The sequence below is a fragment of the Muntiacus reevesi genome, chromosome 2 (genome assembly GCF_963930625.1).
Source record: "Muntiacus reevesi chromosome 2, mMunRee1.1, whole genome shotgun sequence".
Lineage (NCBI taxonomy): Eukaryota > Metazoa > Chordata > Mammalia > Artiodactyla > Cervidae > Muntiacus > Muntiacus reevesi.
This window is the reverse complement of record NC_089250.1, coordinates 168607093-168624950: the sequence shown is the minus strand read 5'-3', so window position 1 is coordinate 168624950 and position 17858 is coordinate 168607093. Positions and strand designations below refer to the sequence as shown.

The window sequence follows — 17858 nt, the reverse complement described above, 5'->3', positions numbered from 1 at the left end:
TAAAACCAAAAGTGTGATGTGGGCCTGCTCAAGCCAGTTAAGGCATAAAATTCAAATATAACATGCTGACCACATGGCCTCCTTTCTCTAGAAGATAATGCTTCTCTAACAATGAAAGCCAACACATTTTTTTCCCCACTAGTTAACTACACACCAGAGATAATTTTTGAAAAGTTTTGTACTCACCAAGGGAAAACGAGGGCTATAGTCTGAAAAAGAAAGAGAAAAAAAGAGAGGGTCAGTTTTCTGATTTTAAAAAGTGCTCTTTTTTGCCACTGCTTTCTCTACAGCACTAGTTGAATGTGCTCATTTTCTCCTCATGGTTTGGGACCTTCAGGAGACCCGGTTCAATTCCTGGGACAGGAAGATTCCCCTGGAGAAGGAAATGGCAAGCCACTCCAGTATTCTTGCCTGCAGAATCCCATGGGCGGAGGAGCCTGGCGGGCCACAGTGCACTGGGTCGCAGAGTCGGACACGACTGATGAACTAACACACACACACTGACACCTTTTAATCCCGATAATAATAACACTTTCCCCCACAAATATCAGCCTTCAAGAGCATCCTGCCCTGAGCGCTCCTGTGGTCTCTGGTTGCCCACTGATGGTTGACCAGGGGGCGGGGGTACCCTGGATCTGAAGTGCTGGCCTCTGGCCCCCGAGGGCTCCATCTGTCAGGGGCTCCTTCTGTGACCCGAGCCACCCCATCAGCCTGTCTCTCCACGGACAACCTCTTCAAAGCCGCAGGGGACACCTCCCTGCACCCAGTTTTCCAGCTCAGTCAGTATCCAGCTTACTCACCATCCATCTAGCTCTCATGCACTTTTGGCATTCAACAACTCTACTGAGACATCATTTACATCCCATAAAGTCTACCTGATTAAAATATACAATTCAGTGGCATTTAGCACAATCACAGGCTTCCCAGATGGCGCAGTGGTGAAGAATCCACCTGCCAATGCAGGAGATGCACAAGATGCAGGTTTGATCCCTGGGTTGGGAAGATCTCCTGGAGGAGAAAGTGGCAACCCACTCCAGTATTCTTGCCTAGAGAATCCCATGGACAGAGGAGCCTGGTGAACTACCGTCCATGGGGTCGCAAAGAGTCGGACACGGCTGGGCAACTGCGTACGCACACAACACCCGAGAAGTCCCAGTAAATCCCCGCACGCACCCACGTAGCACGGTCACAGTCTCACCACCACCCTCACCATCTACTCGGAGCCCACCTCACCATCGCAAAGGAAACCCCCTACCCATTAGCTCCTAATTCCCCCAGCCCACCCTCTCCCCACCCATTGGCCCCAGGCAACCACTCATCTATTTTCTGATATGGATTTGCCAATTCTGGAAAATTCATATAAACAGGGTCCAAGAGCAACTGGCTGCTTTCATCCATGCCATGGCCTGTCCTGTTCTGACTCCTTTCTATGGAAGGATACCATTCCATTATGTGGACGGACCACCTTCTGTTTATCCATTCTGCTCAGCCTAACAACATGACCATGTTCTAGGATCTTGTGTGAGTGGCCAGTCAGGCAGCCTCATGCCAGGGCTGGGAGCCTGAATCTCCCAATGGCTGGAGACCTCACCCTGTTCTCATCACCTTTCTGCTCTGATGGATGGTGGAATCAAGCTTTGATGTCACTACTTTTTACAGCAAATGCAGTACGCGGTGTTTTCCACCAAAATAGACTACTTTTCGTAGTCACGGCCAGGCTAGATATGTTAAACCAACTACATTGATAACAAGTAGTTGCACTAATTGAAAAGTTGACCTGGGAAGTAGGTTTGAAGCCAAAGCATTAGAAGAAATAATTCTAATATTGAGGAATCTTGCATCTGTGTATGCATATGTGTGTGTGTAATGAGTTGCTCAATTGAGTCCGACTCTTCTGCGACCCCAAGGACTATAGCCCATCAGGCCCCTCTGTCCATGGAACTTTCCTGGCAAGAATACCGGAGCGGACTGGTATTGCTATTTCCCACTCCAGGGGCTATCTGACCCAAGGATCGAACCTGCGTCTCTTGCATCTCCTGCATTGGCAGGCAGATTCTTCACCACTGTGCCACCTGGGAAGCCCGATCTTACATCTACTTATCCGTAATGATGGAAGACTGAATGCCCCCCCGCCCCAACACTGAGACAGAGGCAAGGGTGTCCACTCTCTCACTCACATTTAATATTGTCTTGGAATTCCCAATCAGTGTGATAAGGCAAGAAAAAAAAAATACATAGAAATTGGAAAGGAAAAATAGGAGTTTATGCTCAGATGACAAGATCACATACATAGAAAATTCTACAAATCTACAAAGAAGCAAAGGAGACCCAATCTGTTGTGTAGCCAACAGACTGTGTAACCCAATCTTTTTAAAGTCACAGAGTTCCCAGAGTGCAAAGGAGCCCAGGATCACACAAGTACACCGGGGGGAAGACAAGTGGGCACTGAGTGTTGGGTGAGGGGGAATCACTGGGGCTACAGAAGTCATTTTTTAATAGAAATAACTTATTACAAGAGTCCACTTCTTCCAATCCCTCAAAAGAGCTTGGGAAGATGCAGGAAAGAGTGACTTCTGGTCTCTGTCTGGGGCCAAGTTTGGGGAGAGGCCAGGGATCCCAGGTACCCTTAATATATCAGGAGGATTCGTAGAAATGCTCACAACTCTCTTCCAATACGACGCTGAATCATCTTAGCGTAAAACGAAACCCCAAGATGTGCAGAAGCAGGCCCGCAGTCTCGAATCAAACCAGACTAACAACCACAAGACCAAAAGACCAGTTGGGCGTAGAACCAGGTGGGCATGTTGTCAACGGATGTTGAAGTAAATGAGAAAGTACGATGGACTACATCCTAAACGAGCCCGATTATTAATCATTTTGAATTAAACTTTGAAGTGATTTTTTTTTTTTAACAAAGCAAGAATACACGAGACAGTGGGCTCTACAGAGAGATCACACATTACATTGGCTCAGGGCTCAAACATGCTCGCTTGAAACCACAACTACCAGCTTCTCTGAAGGACAGAATTAGAGCAAAAAACCCCAGCAACCAGAATATCCTCTGAAGTCAGCTTTCATCACACAAACACTTCCTTTAGCCCAAGACCCTTGTGCAGATGGCTACTGTCAGTGGGCCAAGACCTGAAAAGGTGAAGTAAGCTTGTTATAAAGTGAGGGAAGGGGAAGCTGGCCCCCATGGACAAACCCACTCCTCTCGGAAGGGGGCTTACAGGGCACAGGGCCGCGGCTGGCTCCTGGTCCTCCCGGAACAGCATGGTTCTCCAAAACAGGAAAGGAGAGACGCTGCCGCTTCACTGGGTCCATTGAGCGCCTTGCTGCGTCTGTGGTGTCTCACCCAGAGCCAACGGCCCATCACAAGAGGCAAGAGGAGTCCCATTTTAAGGATGGGAAGACTGAGGCTCGGCGAGCTCTCTGACCCATGTCACCCAGAACAGGGAAGCAAGGGCTGCTAACCCAGAGGCGCTGGGGCCACTCTTGGCTGGCCGCCCAGGGGAAGGCAGCCTACATCATGGCTTCCTCTGGTTTGCTTGTGTTTTCCTTTCTCATCACCCTCCCACCCTCCGGGGAAGTTGTCACTTCCCCAGGGACCACCTTTCTTTTCCTTACATTCCTAGTGTCTGGGGCGCTGCCTGCCAGGAGGAGGGCCCACAGGAGACTTTTTGTCCAGGGTGACATGGATACTGGAGAATTCCTTAAAGCCTCTTCTAACTCTAGAAGGGACTTCACTGTGGTCTAAGGGCCGGAAAGATCTAGAAACGCCCAGGCTGGCCACATACTTCCTGTGGGGAAAGGCAGTTCTATGGGAGAGGCTGGGCTCACAGAAACCTGGGCTTCTGGCCACAGATGTGTGGAAGTCTGTCCCCAGGATGGACAGGGCCAGTCGCTCAGCTTCAGAGAGCAGAGGCAGGGGGATGGGGCCAGCTAGAAGCCTGGGAAAGAGGCTGCGCTGAGCGAGGCTGTGGAACAGGGGAAGTCCACCAAGGGAGGCGGGAGGGCAGCCAAGGGCAGGCGGGAGGAACTCCTCTGGGAGGTGACCCAGCCACAGGGCTGGTCCCGATCGCTCACAAGATACGGAAAGACCCAGTGATGTCACTGTGCACCCAGACCCTGCTCAGAAGAAAGGAAAAGGGCACCATGAAGAATCAATCCATCGGGACTGCTCCATTTAAGGCAAACATTAAGATTATTTTGAGTTGTCAAGCTCTGAGCTGGGCAGCCTTTCCAAGCTCGGACAGAAGTGAGAGGTCCTTTCCCTGGGCTTGAAGCATCGTACACATTCCAGTGGTTAGACTGCATGTTGCCGAGGGTGTATTTTTTTCTTTTAAATCGGCGGTGGCATTCTAAAAAAATTTTGGATGCACATTCGCATTTTATGTTTAAGTATGTATATACGTATTTCTATATGTACAGGGCATCTAAGATGTGAACTCTTAGTGATGGGTTAAAATTTTATGAAACAAGGGCACACAAATAAAAATCTAACACAGGCGATTCGATAGCGTAAACTCTGGCCTTAGGGTCACCTTTCAGGAATGATCAGACCTTAGAGTGGCGTGCCTCCATCCTGGTGCGTTCTCTCGGGCTCTGTGTCCCCCAGAACACCACCTTGCCCTGAAGCGTTGCTCACAGCCCCTGGAAGATCACCAAGTGGCATTCACTTCCAGTCACGGGACACTCCAGCACCACCACCAGGACTGTTAACGTGGATGTGGTCCCACGGGAAGATCCCTACAGCTGGGAGAGCAACTGAGACCCCATCGCATCCATCAAGGGCTGTGGAAATGGAGGAAATCCCCCGAAATGACCCATCGCTGCTTCAGCATCGTGTCCAAGGCAGAGCTCACGCTGCTTCCTGGTGCTGATTCGAAGGACGGGAGAGTAGAGAGCCGCCTCTGAATCATCCGCCTCAGATCCTCGCTGACCTCATAACTCTGCCGAGTCTCACAGTTTCCTTGTTTACCTTCCCGGCATCAGCAAAGCTGTGAGTTTCTGTATTTTCTAATGCACGAAAGGAAGGCTGGAAGTTGCGGCTGAACAGGGGAGGTAACCTCCCTGAACGATGAGCAGTTTGGCAGACTCTTCTTCTGCCCATCCTGCAGAAGGGGGAGGGTCCCTAAACCAACGCTGCCAAGGCTGAAAAAAAATCCATCTTCTCAAGCTCCGTTCTGTCACTCTATGACGGACAAGCTGGCCTTCTAAATATTTGGCAACTTTTAACAATTATCCATGGGCAGCTGCTCAGAAGAAGATCCATGCCTGCTTTCCAAGAGTGTCTTCTGAAACACAATCCCTTGCCCCCCAAACGCACATATCTCTAATTACCACACAGTTGGGGGTCCCCTCTTTGGATGAGGAAACTATGCAAATTAGTAAGCCCAAGACTCCACTTTCGGAAGTACAAACAGCTTCCGGTTTCCACTCTTTCATGTCTGTCTAGGCCATGATCAAAGAGATGTTTCTCTTGGTCTAACGAACGTTCAACGAAGCTCAGAGAAAATGATTTCTCTCTAATATTTAAAGAGGGAATCCGCGTTTGGAGGTGTTATTTCTTGGAGAGTCAGTTTGAAACGCCCTTACTTCTCACCAGGTGGCTCGAGGCCTGTGAGCCGGCCGCTGACTGTGTGTGATCACCCTACCCTCCACGGTAAACGGCGGCAAGGTGCAGACGCCCGGGCAGAGCCGTGTTCTCCAAGGGCTGGGCCACCGCATTAAGTCACTGCTCAGGAGGATCATTATTCCTGCGGACCCAGGATGAAAGGAAACTTACCATGCACTGCTTAACTTAAAAATATCAATCGTTGCTGTTATTTAAAATGTCAGTTACCAGCAATCATATACAACTGGCAAAGGGGCAAGGAAAATGTGCCACCTGGTTCGTAGTAAGAGATGTGTCTGGGGGAGAATAGATGCATATATATGCATGGCTGAGTCCCTTCACTGCTCACCTGAAACTCACATCATTGTTAACTGGCTATATCCCAATACAAAAGTAAAAGTTTTTTTTCAAAAAAGAAAGAAATACATCAACGGAACATAATGGACTCTGAAAATAGATCCCAATACATACAGTGGTTTAGAACAAAAAAAGAGATGCGATTTTATTATTACAAAGTAATAAGTATTGTTAATGATAACGGCAACAGCGCTTCTGCCCGTCAGGTTGGCATCACTAAGAAGAGCCAAATGTGTTGGGAAATATTCACCTTGGATTGCTTCACAGAGCCTGAAGTTCCCGGGGAAGAATCTCAGGACATGGAGAGGCCACAGAAGTGGTACCCGGACACTCTCCAACTTGGGAGGTCTATGTCCTCCTCCTAAAGCCTCCTTCTTCTGACGCCAAGCTCCCCTTTTGGCATCCTCCTCCAAAAGCCACAACGTGCTTCTCTCAACATTGTCCAGGGTGGAAATTTCTAGAGGCATCTTCCCCAGACAAACTGTGTTTTACGGCCCTCCAGACATACCAAGTTCTCCCCACACCACCCCTTTCCTCACGCTGCTCCCCGACCCAGAAAGCTCCCATCTCCCCTACACTGGCCAGGGGGTGCTGAAGCCCTGGCCTCTCATCCAGGCCATCAGGCCACCTCGGTCTCCTTCCTCCTGCCCCAGGGACACGAAGCTGTTCTCTGCTTCACCCTCTGTCCGTTTTCTTCTTTCTCCAGCCCCACCTTCACAGCAATGTGATGGACGAGACGCTGGATGGAGAGACGGCCACCCTGGCTGCCGTCTCGGCTGCCCTGTGACGTGGGTGGGTACAGTCTACAGTTCACAGCTGACAAAAGCAGGATGCAGACACTCACCCCAAATCCACAGTCTGTGGCGAGTTCGCTGCTTTCTGAACAGAAAACCTTTATCTCTAACTCGAACTTCTTTGTTACAAACACAGTTCTATGCACATACCAGAAATTCAGAAAACACTGGTTGGAAGAATGAGTAAGTGCTTTAAACCAGACGTGACTGTTCATTAAGGGTTTACTTATATGCTAGGGTTATGCCAAGCATGGAGGATTTAGAGATTTAAAGAAGTACGTGGATGGAAGCTCCAGGTGTTTACTCTAAAGGAGTCCAGAGACAGGCTGATCAACAGGTCACTGAAACGCTGGGGTGAGCAGGGTCTGATCTGGGGGGTCCAAGAGTTCTGAGATGACAGTAGCAGCCATAAGCCATGTAGGCTGAAGTCAGGTATCTTTCTCGAGGATGAGATTCGCAGGCAGATGACACAAACAGAGGCTAGGAAGCTGGGCAGCTCGCGGAACATTCTAAAAGTAGCAAATCATTTGAATCCTGGCTTTGACCTCGGAACAAGTCACTTCCCCTATTTAAGCCTTAGCTTCCTCCCCTGCAAAATAAGGATACACATCCCTACTGTGCTGGGCTGATAACTGAGAGATGAACCCCATACAGGACCCAGGACTGAACTCCGCAGACACCCGAGTCACTGAGAAGGATCTGGAACATGAGGCAGACAGGGCCTGGGAAGCCGCAGGCTGAAGCCACAGGTGGACTGCAGAAGTCTGCCAGCCTGGAGTTCCTTTCTGCTCTTCTCCAAGGTCACTGTGGTGGCTGCAGGGAGGACAAAGGTGGGGGTGAGCTGAGCGTGGACGGCGGGTCCCTAATGTCCAGGTGAGGGGTGGAGAGGTCCTCCTGACAGTGGCAGTGGGGATGGAGCTGGGGGAAGGTGACTAGTTACAGACCCGGGGGCAGAGCCCGCCAGCCTTGGGGAATGTATGTGAAGAGGAAAGCAAGCGAGGAAGAAATCAAGGTGACCTTGGACTCAGGCACCCGTGTAGACGGTTCGCCACTCCTGGAGGTGGGGTGCTCGTCTCAGAGTCGCCAGGGAGTGATGTGTGTGCAAATCCTGTAGACACACAGAGAATGTCCCCGAGAGGCTGAAAACAGACATCCACATCAAAAGAAGGAGAGAACACCTCTTAGGAAAAGGCACAATCCCCTTTCAGGAACATGGTACCCAGAGCAGAGTAGTTCGTTAGGTATTTTCAAGAAAGGCTTTGAAAATCTGTAAACCAGACAACTGAAAGGTCTACGAATCAACCAGTTATTTTTCCCCAGACCCCTGAAACAGTTCCCCTCTCTTTAACTGACTGATCTGAACCATCTAAACTAGCTAAATTTGTGGACAATGCACAGAGAAGAGGCTAGCTTTAAAATAACACGGGGAAAGGGAAGATCTCCCATATTCACTGTGTTGTCTTAAAGAGGAAAATCTCAATGTCTTCATCTGACAGCGAGTTCATGATGAAAGGTGAGCTTTGAGGGAATTCATCTATCGCTGAGCTTTTCACAAAAATGTCTCCAGGCTCGATGTGCATTGTCGCTGAGGACAAGCCTCGATTTTCCCCCCGGCCCACCACAGAAGAAGTCCTGTGAACTTGTGATGAATCCCTCCTCCACACGTTAAGAACACTGTGGCATTCATCTGCAAACAAAAACGGCATTATGACACAAATATGCAGCCTCGCATCCAGCAACAATATACTGCCACAGACGTGTCATGTTTGACAGGCATTCTGTTTTGTCTACCTAGAAAGGTCAGCCCTCCTCTTCCTCGGGGAGGCAGCGCACCCATCATCCTCCAGGAAAATGGTTTTCTTTGTTTACAGCTCAGGGAATCATCTTCCAACGAATGGATCCGAGCTGCTTCCACAGGCAATCTGTATCATCCTGGGCACCGGGGTAAACGTCGTGATGTCAGAAGCAGGAAGTGGAATGCGGACCCCAAGGTCCTCCCTGCCTCCCACATGGCCGGTGGTCTGCCCTGTGGTCCGAGTCCGAGGGAGGAAGGGAGAAGCAGCGCCTTTGCGCCCCAAGTCAGGCCCTGCCCCCGTGGCCACCGGAGGTGGGGTGACCTTCCCGGCTAGGCGACCTCAGGCAGGCCTCTCATCCTCCCTGTCCTTCCACGGCAGGAGGTCACGGACGGCCTCAGGGGAAGACCTGAGGTCTACAGCATTGTGAGAAGGAGCTTGTAAACTGTGCAAGTGAGCGGGGAGGTCCAGGTAAGGGGCAGCGCAGGACAGGGGGAGGGTCCCTGCTGGCCCCCTGGGGGGTGGCGGCGGGCTGGGGCCACGTGCACGGTGGTCAGAGGGGCACTGATGTCCCTTCAGCCTCAGGGCTGGACACACTCACCGCAGGGGCCCCTCTAATCCGCACAATGACCTGGAAGCCAGCTGGGCGAGGTGACAAGGTCAGAAAGAAGTCAAGTCTGAGACCTACCCAGCCGGATTCACACTCCCCAGCCTGGGGCAGTAAGACCCCCGAATGTTCGGGAATCCTGGTGCTTCGATTCCCCGGGGCCAAGATTCACTTCCTGGGAGATGGGCCGTGTGTGAGGAGTGGCCCCCAGGGCCACGGCTGAGGAAGAGCTTCTGACCCAGCTGTCCAGAGACGCCTCCTCAGCCACAAGCCACTCGATTCCTAAAAAACCACCGTCAACCCAATGCACTGCAGCCAAGGAGCCCAATGCCCACCTACCCTCGGGTTAGGAACTCAGGTCAGTGATTTGGGAGCAAATTCAGCTCCGCAAGATCAACACAGAGCTGGTCTCTGAAAAGGCAAAGGCTCTGGGAGTGGAATTTGCAGAAGCTGTGCAGAGTTCAAGGCCAGGCCTGAGCACGGCAGGACTTAAGGGAGTCAAGCAGACCCTCTCTCCATCCCCTGGCCACCCCAGGAGGTGTCCCTGACTGGCCTCAGCAAGTGCCCACCCTCCTGCCCACATCTTTGGCCAACAGAAAGCTGTGGGTCTCACTCTAGGGCTGCCAAGTTGCTAACAAATCTCCTTGCATTTTTAAACGGGAAACCACAGGCTCCCAGGAGCCTCTGAGAACCACCTCGCGAGACAGACGCACTCAGGTCAGGACAGGACGGGACCTGCCTTCCCAGGGGGTCTTTTCCGTCCAAGAAACTGAAATCGCTGTGACGGTGAGCCAGCAAGGCTGGGGCCACCACGCATGGGCCGGTGTACATGCAGCACCGCTGTGTGTCCAGCCCCGGGCAGGCAGCTTCTCCCTGAAGCCTCCCCTTAGACTGAAGACCTCGGCCAGCCTACCGCGTGACCAAGGAGGAAATGATGCCCTGGGACTGGGTGACATCCCTCAGTGTCGGGACAAACCTCACTCTCCACCCAAGTCTGTCACCGTAAGAGCCGTGTTCCCAAAGTTGCCTCATCCCTCGCCTGGCGCCGGACCCCGCCTGTGCAGCGGACTCAGCGGGCTGTGCACGTGTGGGTGACCCTCTGTGCAAACGTGCCAGCCTCTGCGACCGCCATGTGCATCGGGGTGCGGTGCTCACGAGGAACGGAGCTCACATCACAGGTCACATTAAGACCCTCCCTAACGACAACAACAACAAAGACCCTCCCTAACTCTTCAGTTCCATGTGACACAGAGGCAGGGCCTCTGCGTGTGACAAAGGACACAGGTGACTGTGCCGCCGTGTGTTAGGATAGGACACACGATTCAGGGTAACGACCCCAGGTGACTTTGCTGTGTCACCTACTTTTATTTTATGTACATTAAAAGTTTATTTATTTGGCTGCTCTGGGTCTTAGTTGCAGCGTGTGGGATTTAGTTCCCTGACCAGCGGTTGAACCTGCCCCCCCGCATTAGAAGCATGGAATCTTAGCCACTGGACCACCAGGTAAGTCCCCGTGTTAACTAACTTTAACGACATAGAAGCCAATCTATCCAACTACTGGCCCTGGATAAATTTCACCTGGGGAATGGGTTATTTTTAAAATGACTAACCGTTCATAACTAAAATGAAATGATCTTTCTCCCATGGGGCTTCCCAGGTTAGCTCAAATGTTTAAGAATCTGCCTGCAATGCCAGAGACATGGGTTCGATCGCTGGGTCAGGAAGATCCCCTGGAGGAGGGCATGGCAACCCACTCCAGTATTCCTGCCTGGAGAATCCCATGGACAGAGGAGCCGGGAGGGCTACAGTCCATGGAGTCTCAAAGAGTCGGACACGACTGGCAAATGACTTGAGTAGGAATACTATCCACCTAAAATCTCCATTGGGGAGGGAAGTATCAAGTTATTTCATTTATGAATGCAGCTGTAATGGAAAATTTAAAATCCATTTGTGAATTTTGTATGCCGTAGCATTACTGAATAAAACTGTCAACATTTTCAAGCTTCAGAGTTTAGAATAATAATTTAAAAAAAAATAGGAGATTATAGAATATTTCCATCTGTGGCTATAACATGTAATCAGTTGACCAGTAGATTATTTCTTGAATGCCTACCATGCTGTTCTGGAGTAGGAAATGGCAACCTACTCCAGTATTCTTGCCTGGAAAATCCCTTGGACATAGGAGCCTAGCGGCCTATAGTCCACGGGGTCCCAATGAATCAGACATGACTGAGCACACACGCACGCAAGCACTCTACTATGTTGACGCATTTGATGACGTGCTTTGGGCTACACAGAAAAGTGCACAGATGAGCTGTCAATAGCGGTGAGGGAAGATCCCCCCATCCTTCCCCCACCCTCCACCCGACTCCAGGCAGCAACGAGGGAGGACGGGTCAGCTGCTCCTGAGCGGGTGGAGGGCGCCCCAGTCCCGTAGCTCTGGTTCCAGCCAATTCTGCGAATGCAGACCTTTCACCTGCAAAGCTGCAGTTACAGTGAGAGGCTCCACCCCGCCCCCTCCCGCCGCTGCCCTTCCCTGGCTTGGCGGGCTTTGAGATCTAGGGTGCGCTCTGTGCCAGGCAGCAGCTTGGCTCCGGAAGGCCCTGGGAGGACAGAGCCCCCAGGATCCTCACAGTGCAATGGCCCCGACCTGTCCCAGCCCCTCACCTCTGATTCTCCAGGTCCAGAGTCTCCCAGACCACTGTGGGCCAGGGAAACCCCTTGGTTACCCACCATCCCGTGTGTGTGTTGTGTGCGTAAGTTGCTCTAGGGAAAAGAAATAAAACAAAGAACTCAAGCGCAATGATTTGGGCAAATGAATTCTCGTGTTTGCAGGCAGGGGAGGGGAGACACGCATGCTTCCTTCTGCAAGGCTCCTGACCCTGGATCCGGTGCCCTCGAGCCTGGGCAGCAGAGCCCCCTGTAGGCACCAGCATGTCCATGAACGCTGAGGACCGTAGAAGCCACTCACCCTGGACCTGACCAACCAGATTCTACAGATCCCAGAGCAATCTCTTCAGCATCTCTACAGATGCCGAAGTCAAGAGACCACTGGGCGTGGGTATGGATGTCACTCCCTTCACCCACACAGCGACCCTGGAAGGCTCGAGAGCAGCGGGTAAACCCCGGGCTCCTCTGGTTCCTCCAGACTATATAAGCTTTCATTTATGCTATCCTTATAAGATTCCACTAGAAAGAGAAAGCGAAAGAAATGAAAAAAAACAAAAACAGAATTTACTGAATCCTATGCCAAGGTATTAGCTTTCCATCCTCAATTCCGTACGACATCCTCAGGTCAGTATTTTTGAAATTAAGGGATTAATCCATGCTGCAGAGATAGAAAAAAGATTTCTCCAGCTTCTGGAAGGGGGAAGGGCGGGCAGGGGGAATCATTGTTGCAAACACCATCAACTGAATGACTCAGGCTTTCAAAATAAAGTCCTCACAGAATCCAGCACCAGGAAAGTGTCGATGTTTCCTGAAAAACTAGGACGTTCTTTTAATCGTACTGGAACAATACCATCCATTGTGTTTTCCTTTTTGCCATGTCAGCCAGGAAGCTTGGGACTGAATTTAAGGCACAATTACAATCACATCTTATCTCCAGGGAAAGGGAGCTGGCATTTGTGGAATGCCTACTTGTACAGGGCGCTTCCAACCAAATATTTTTAATTGAACGCTCGCAATCGCCGGGTTATTATTCCAGCTCATGGAGTAGAACAGCGGAGTTAAAGAGGCAGACTCACCAGACCCAAACCTGCCCAAATCATGAACCACCTGGCACATGCAGCATCTTGTCCCTCCAGCATCCCAGAAACTTCTCGGAGGTAAAGAGCACAGGTCATCAAGACGCCCCTATGGTAACTCCATCTGAGGATGGGAATGATGGGTGCTTCCGGCCCCGGGTTGTGACTCACAGTTCCCTGGTCCTAAGAGGTGGACTCGAGGAGGCCAGCATGAGTGAGCACTTTATTGGGTAGACCCAGGGCCAGGCAGGGTCCGCCCAGACGGCCATGCCTTCGCTGGACGTCAGGCCCTGGGTGGTGACTCCGTAGGACAATGCCCCTCCGCTTCCCCGTCCATCTCTCACTAGCGGCTGCCACTCTCCGTCATCCCCACTGGCCTTCTCCAGCCCAGAGCACAGATGACTTCAGTGTCCTGGAGATTTCCCAGCAACACAGAACCCAAAGCACTCTGCTGGATTCGTAGTTATGCTGAACGGTAAAGGGTCAGTTCCCATAGCGGTGACGCCTTCCCTCAACACACAGAGCTGGTCATCCGGTGAGAACTGGCCGCTAAGACGACAACCCCGTGACCTACAAAGGGACATCAGCCTCCGTAAGGACCAACTGGGATGCAGTTGAAGCCAAGCTGCAGAGATTCACTGAAAATCTGCACAATGCCTGCGCATCATGGGTGCTCACAAAACATGGGGGGGAAAGGTGGTACATGCTCTCTGATTCCGTTTATATAAACTTCAAAAGCAGATTGAACGAAGGCGAGGAGCAGAAGTGGGGAGAGGGGTTTCCCTGGAAGGTGAGGTGTGGGGGAAGTGGGAGGGAGGCTTTCGTGGGGCAGGGCCTGTCCTGTCCCCTGGCCAGGCTGGTTACTCGGGGGCTCACTCTGAAAATGCAAGGTTCCGTGCATTCCTCCCAGCTTGTGTGTTCAGTTCTGTAGGTATGATTTAATTTGATCTGCTATTTCAGATCACCGCTAGTATTACTTTTTGCCCTGTATAAACAAACAAATTAACGAGTGTGGCTCAAAACACCAACTTGCAAATACGGTCAACTGAAAAATGTTCTCGCTCTGTCTGCTCCTCACTCAACAGGGGGACAGATGGCCCTCAGCACTGAGACACTTAAAGTGTCGAACGGACAGGACCCCTGGCCTGACTGTGCCCCAGGCGTTTGCTTGTTCGACACCAGAAGCCTGATTTCTTAGAGAACAAGCTTGTTTACCTTTAGTCATGAACTTTATTTGAAATGACTTTTGATCTTATTGTATTTGTTTTTACCTTGTTTTTATTTTCATTTCTAACTTTAACCTTTTTATTTTGCATTGGGGTTGTTGTTCAGTCCCCCAGTCGTGTCTGACTCTTTGCAACCTCATGGACTGCAGCATGCCAGGCCTCTCTGTCCCTCACCATCTCCCAGAGTTTGCCCAAGTTCATGTCCATTGCATCAGTGATGCCATCCAGCCATCTCATCCTCTGAAGCCCTCTTCTCCTTCTGACCTCAGTCTTTCCCAGCATCAGAGAGTCGCTTCTCCAGTGAGTCGCTCTAGGCAGCAGATAAGCACAGTACTGGAGTTTCAGCTTCAGCATCAGTCCCCCCAACAAATATTCAGAGTTGATTTCCCTCAGGATGGACTGGTTTCATCTCCTTGCTGTCCAAGGGACTCTCAAGAGTCTTCTCCAGCACCAGTTTGCAGGCATCAATTCTTTGGCATTCTGCCTTCTTTATGGTTCAGCTCTCACAGTCTTACATGACCACTGGCAAGACCATAGCCTTGACTATATGGACCTTTGTTGGTAGAGTAATAGCTCTGCTTTTCAACACACTCTCTAGGTTTGTCATAGCTTTCTTGCCAAGAAGCAAACGCCTTCTGATTTCAGGGCTGCAGTCACCATCTGCAGTGATTTTAGAGCCCAAGGAGAGGAAATCTGTCACTACTTCCACCTTTTCCCCTTCTATTTGCCATGAAGTGATAGGGCTAGATGCCATATCTTAGTTTTGTTTAATATTCAGTTTTAAGCCAGCTCTTTATTTGAAATAACTTTTTGATTTTTATTGCATTTGTTTTTACCTTGTTTTAATTTTTTTTCTAGCTTTAAACTTTTCGTTTTGCACTGGGGTACAGCCCATTAACAACACTGCGATACTTCAGGTGAACAGTGAAGGGACTCAGCCACACATATACATGTATCCCTTCTCCTCCAAACTCCCCTCCCACCCAGGCTGCTCCATACGATTGAGCAGAGTTCCATGTGCTCTACAGTAATTCCTTGCTGGTGATCCACTTTGAATATAGCAGCGTAGTGTGTACATGACCTTTCCAAACTCCCTGACTATGCCTTCTTCCCGGCAAACATTAAGTTTGTTTTCTAAGTCTGTGAGTCTCTTTCTGTTTGGTAAGTAAGTTTACTTGTAGGGATAGGAATCTCCAACTTGCATGCAAATCTTTATGATGTTGATCTTGACCTTGACCTAGACCCTTCAGTGATGGGAGAGATTGCCTCTTAGGGGCTGGCTGGGTGCTCTGGTCAAAGCACCTGGATTCGGATGCCTCCTCCTGCCAGGGGAGGAGCCAGGACAGCTAGCCTCCCCTTTCTGAGGGTTTCCATTTACAAAATGAGGGGAGTCCCCTTTGCTCTGGGGAGGCGGGTCGGGGGACCGACTAGCTCAGCTTTGCCTGGGAGTTTCTGGTTCTACACTGAAAGTCCCATGTGCTTAGTCGCTTGATCGTGTCCAACTTTTTGCAACCCCAAGGACTGTAGCCCATCAGGCTTCTCTGTCCATGGGATTTCCCAGACAAGACTGTTGGAGGGGGTTGCCATTTCCTCCTCTAGGGGATCTTCCTGACACAGGGATTGAACCCACGTCTCATGTCTCCTGCAATGCAGGCAGATTCTTTACCACTAGAACCACCTGGGAAGCCCACACTGAAAACCCTAGGGGCCTGTAAACCCCTCAGTTCAGTTCAGTTCAGTTCAGTCACTCAGTCGTGTCTGACTCTTGGCGTCCCTGTGGACTGCAGCACACCAGGCCTCCCTGTCCATCACCAACTCCTGGAGTTTCTTCAAACTCATGTCCATCGAGTCGGTGATGCCATCCAACCATCTCATCCTCTGTCATCCCCTTCTCCTGCCCTCAATCTTTCCCCGCATCAGGGTCTTTTCCAGTGAGTCAGTTCTTTGTACCAGGTGGCCAAAGTAGTGGAGTTCAGCTTCAGCATCAGTCTTTCCAATGAATATTCAGGATTGACTTCCTTTAGGATGGACTGGTTGGATCTCCCTGCAGTCCAAGGGACTATCAAGAGTCTTCCCCAACACCATAGTTCAAAAGCATCAATTCTTCAGTGCTCACCTTTCTTTATAGACCAATTCTCACATCCATACATGACTACTGCAAAATCCCTCACTCCCTGGGAAACTGAGTGGTCACTGGGTGGGAACGTGGAATGTGCCCGGGAACATTTGTGTTGAATCCTCTGTGTATGGGGTCTGGCATAGGCCGTGAGCTCAGTAAGTACAGACTATCATTAGCAGGACCACAACCTTCTCCCGAAAGTCGCCCTGTGTGTGTGCTTCGACTGTCATGTCTATTGATGCATTATACCCAAGACATCTCCCCTAGACCTCCCTCTCCTTCAGTTTCCTGACCCACTTTAAAACAGAAACACACACACCCCTTTGCGTGAACTAGAAGGTTCATTCGAGTGAACTCACACTAACTCAGAATGTGAGTGTCCAGAGGGGAGTGGATGCTGGCCAGAGACAGTGAACCCCGCTGACCAGGAGGCAGCGCCTGGCCTGCTGAACTCCACTCCTCGTGTTAAAATGAGGACGAAAGCCCGTCCACATGCTCAGGTGCCTGGATGCCGAGTGAAGACCCGGCGCGCCTGCTCATTGCCCTGTTCAGTGAGTGTGGGAGCTGGTACTGCACGCAGCGTGGGGGCCAGCATGGAGGCCAGCGCACGCTGCCAGCATGGAGGCCAGCGACCATCAGAGGCATCTTGGGGCTGAGGACCTCGGCGCTGAGGTCAGGAGGAGGGCAGTGCAGGCAAAGGAGCCAGTGAGACACAGAGGAGACCTCAGTGATCAGGGTCAGACACAGTCCTGACCCTGAGCTGGCCAAGGTCTGAACAGCGGGAACCAGACAGAGATAAGGTTTCTGGGCTCTCTGAGCCTCACTGTATCTGATGGAGAGTTCCGCTGCTCAGCTCAAATTATGCTTGTTTTTTCATCTAATGTCTGGCCACTAAAATACATGGATACTTGTGTTTTAATATAAACTGTAAGAGGAATACAAAAGGAAACTGGTTATATGTTTACATTTACAAAGAGCAAAAGAAAAGAAATCATAGCTTCTTCCTAATGTAAGGAAATGGAAACATTTTTGATTGGGGTCTGTCCCTTACCTTCTACTGCAAATACCTGGGGAAGAAAGGAAAGGAGATGGTTTATAACAGAAAAACTCCCAGCGGAGTGGACGAACTCAATCCATGCTTTTTTTTCACATTTCCACGGGGATGCAAATCAATTTAAGTACTTAAAATAGCCACAGAAAGGGGGAAAAAAGATCAACCTCTATTAGTTACCATGGGAATTACTAATTGAAGCACTTCTTTTGTCTTTTTGAGATCCTTGCCATTCCTATGACATTTAGAATGATAAAATTAAGCGAGCCAGCATCTATTTCCTGCCATTTGATGATTATAAAAATATCATTATGGAAGTTCAAATTGAAGAAGCTTCTTCGGAAGTAAAACTCACTTATTGTAGTGACATACTTATTAAGGAAATCCACCTTGGATGGAATTTTGCGAGTCTAGAATCTTCATAGGGTTATGAGATTTGGGAAAAGAGTCATTTAAAGCCCAATGCTTCAGGGCATTTCAGTGGGAGAATACATGAAACGCTGGCTGGCTGGTCCCTGTCACTCTCCCAGATCACAGCTTCCTGCCAG

General features: G+C 50.3%; 1 protein-coding gene across 3 annotated transcripts in view; it reads right to left on the bottom strand.

Annotated features, from left to right (window-relative positions):
• PTPRE (protein tyrosine phosphatase receptor type E) overlaps positions 1-17858 on the bottom strand; it is a 177667-nt gene that overhangs the window by 107608 nt on the left and 52201 nt on the right. For all 3 annotated transcript variants that reach the window (XM_065923536.1, XM_065923539.1, XM_065923540.1), the window contains exon 2: positions 187-209. The gene's annotated coding sequence lies outside the window, so the exon portion shown is untranslated. The remainder of the gene's footprint in view (positions 1-186; positions 210-17858) is intronic.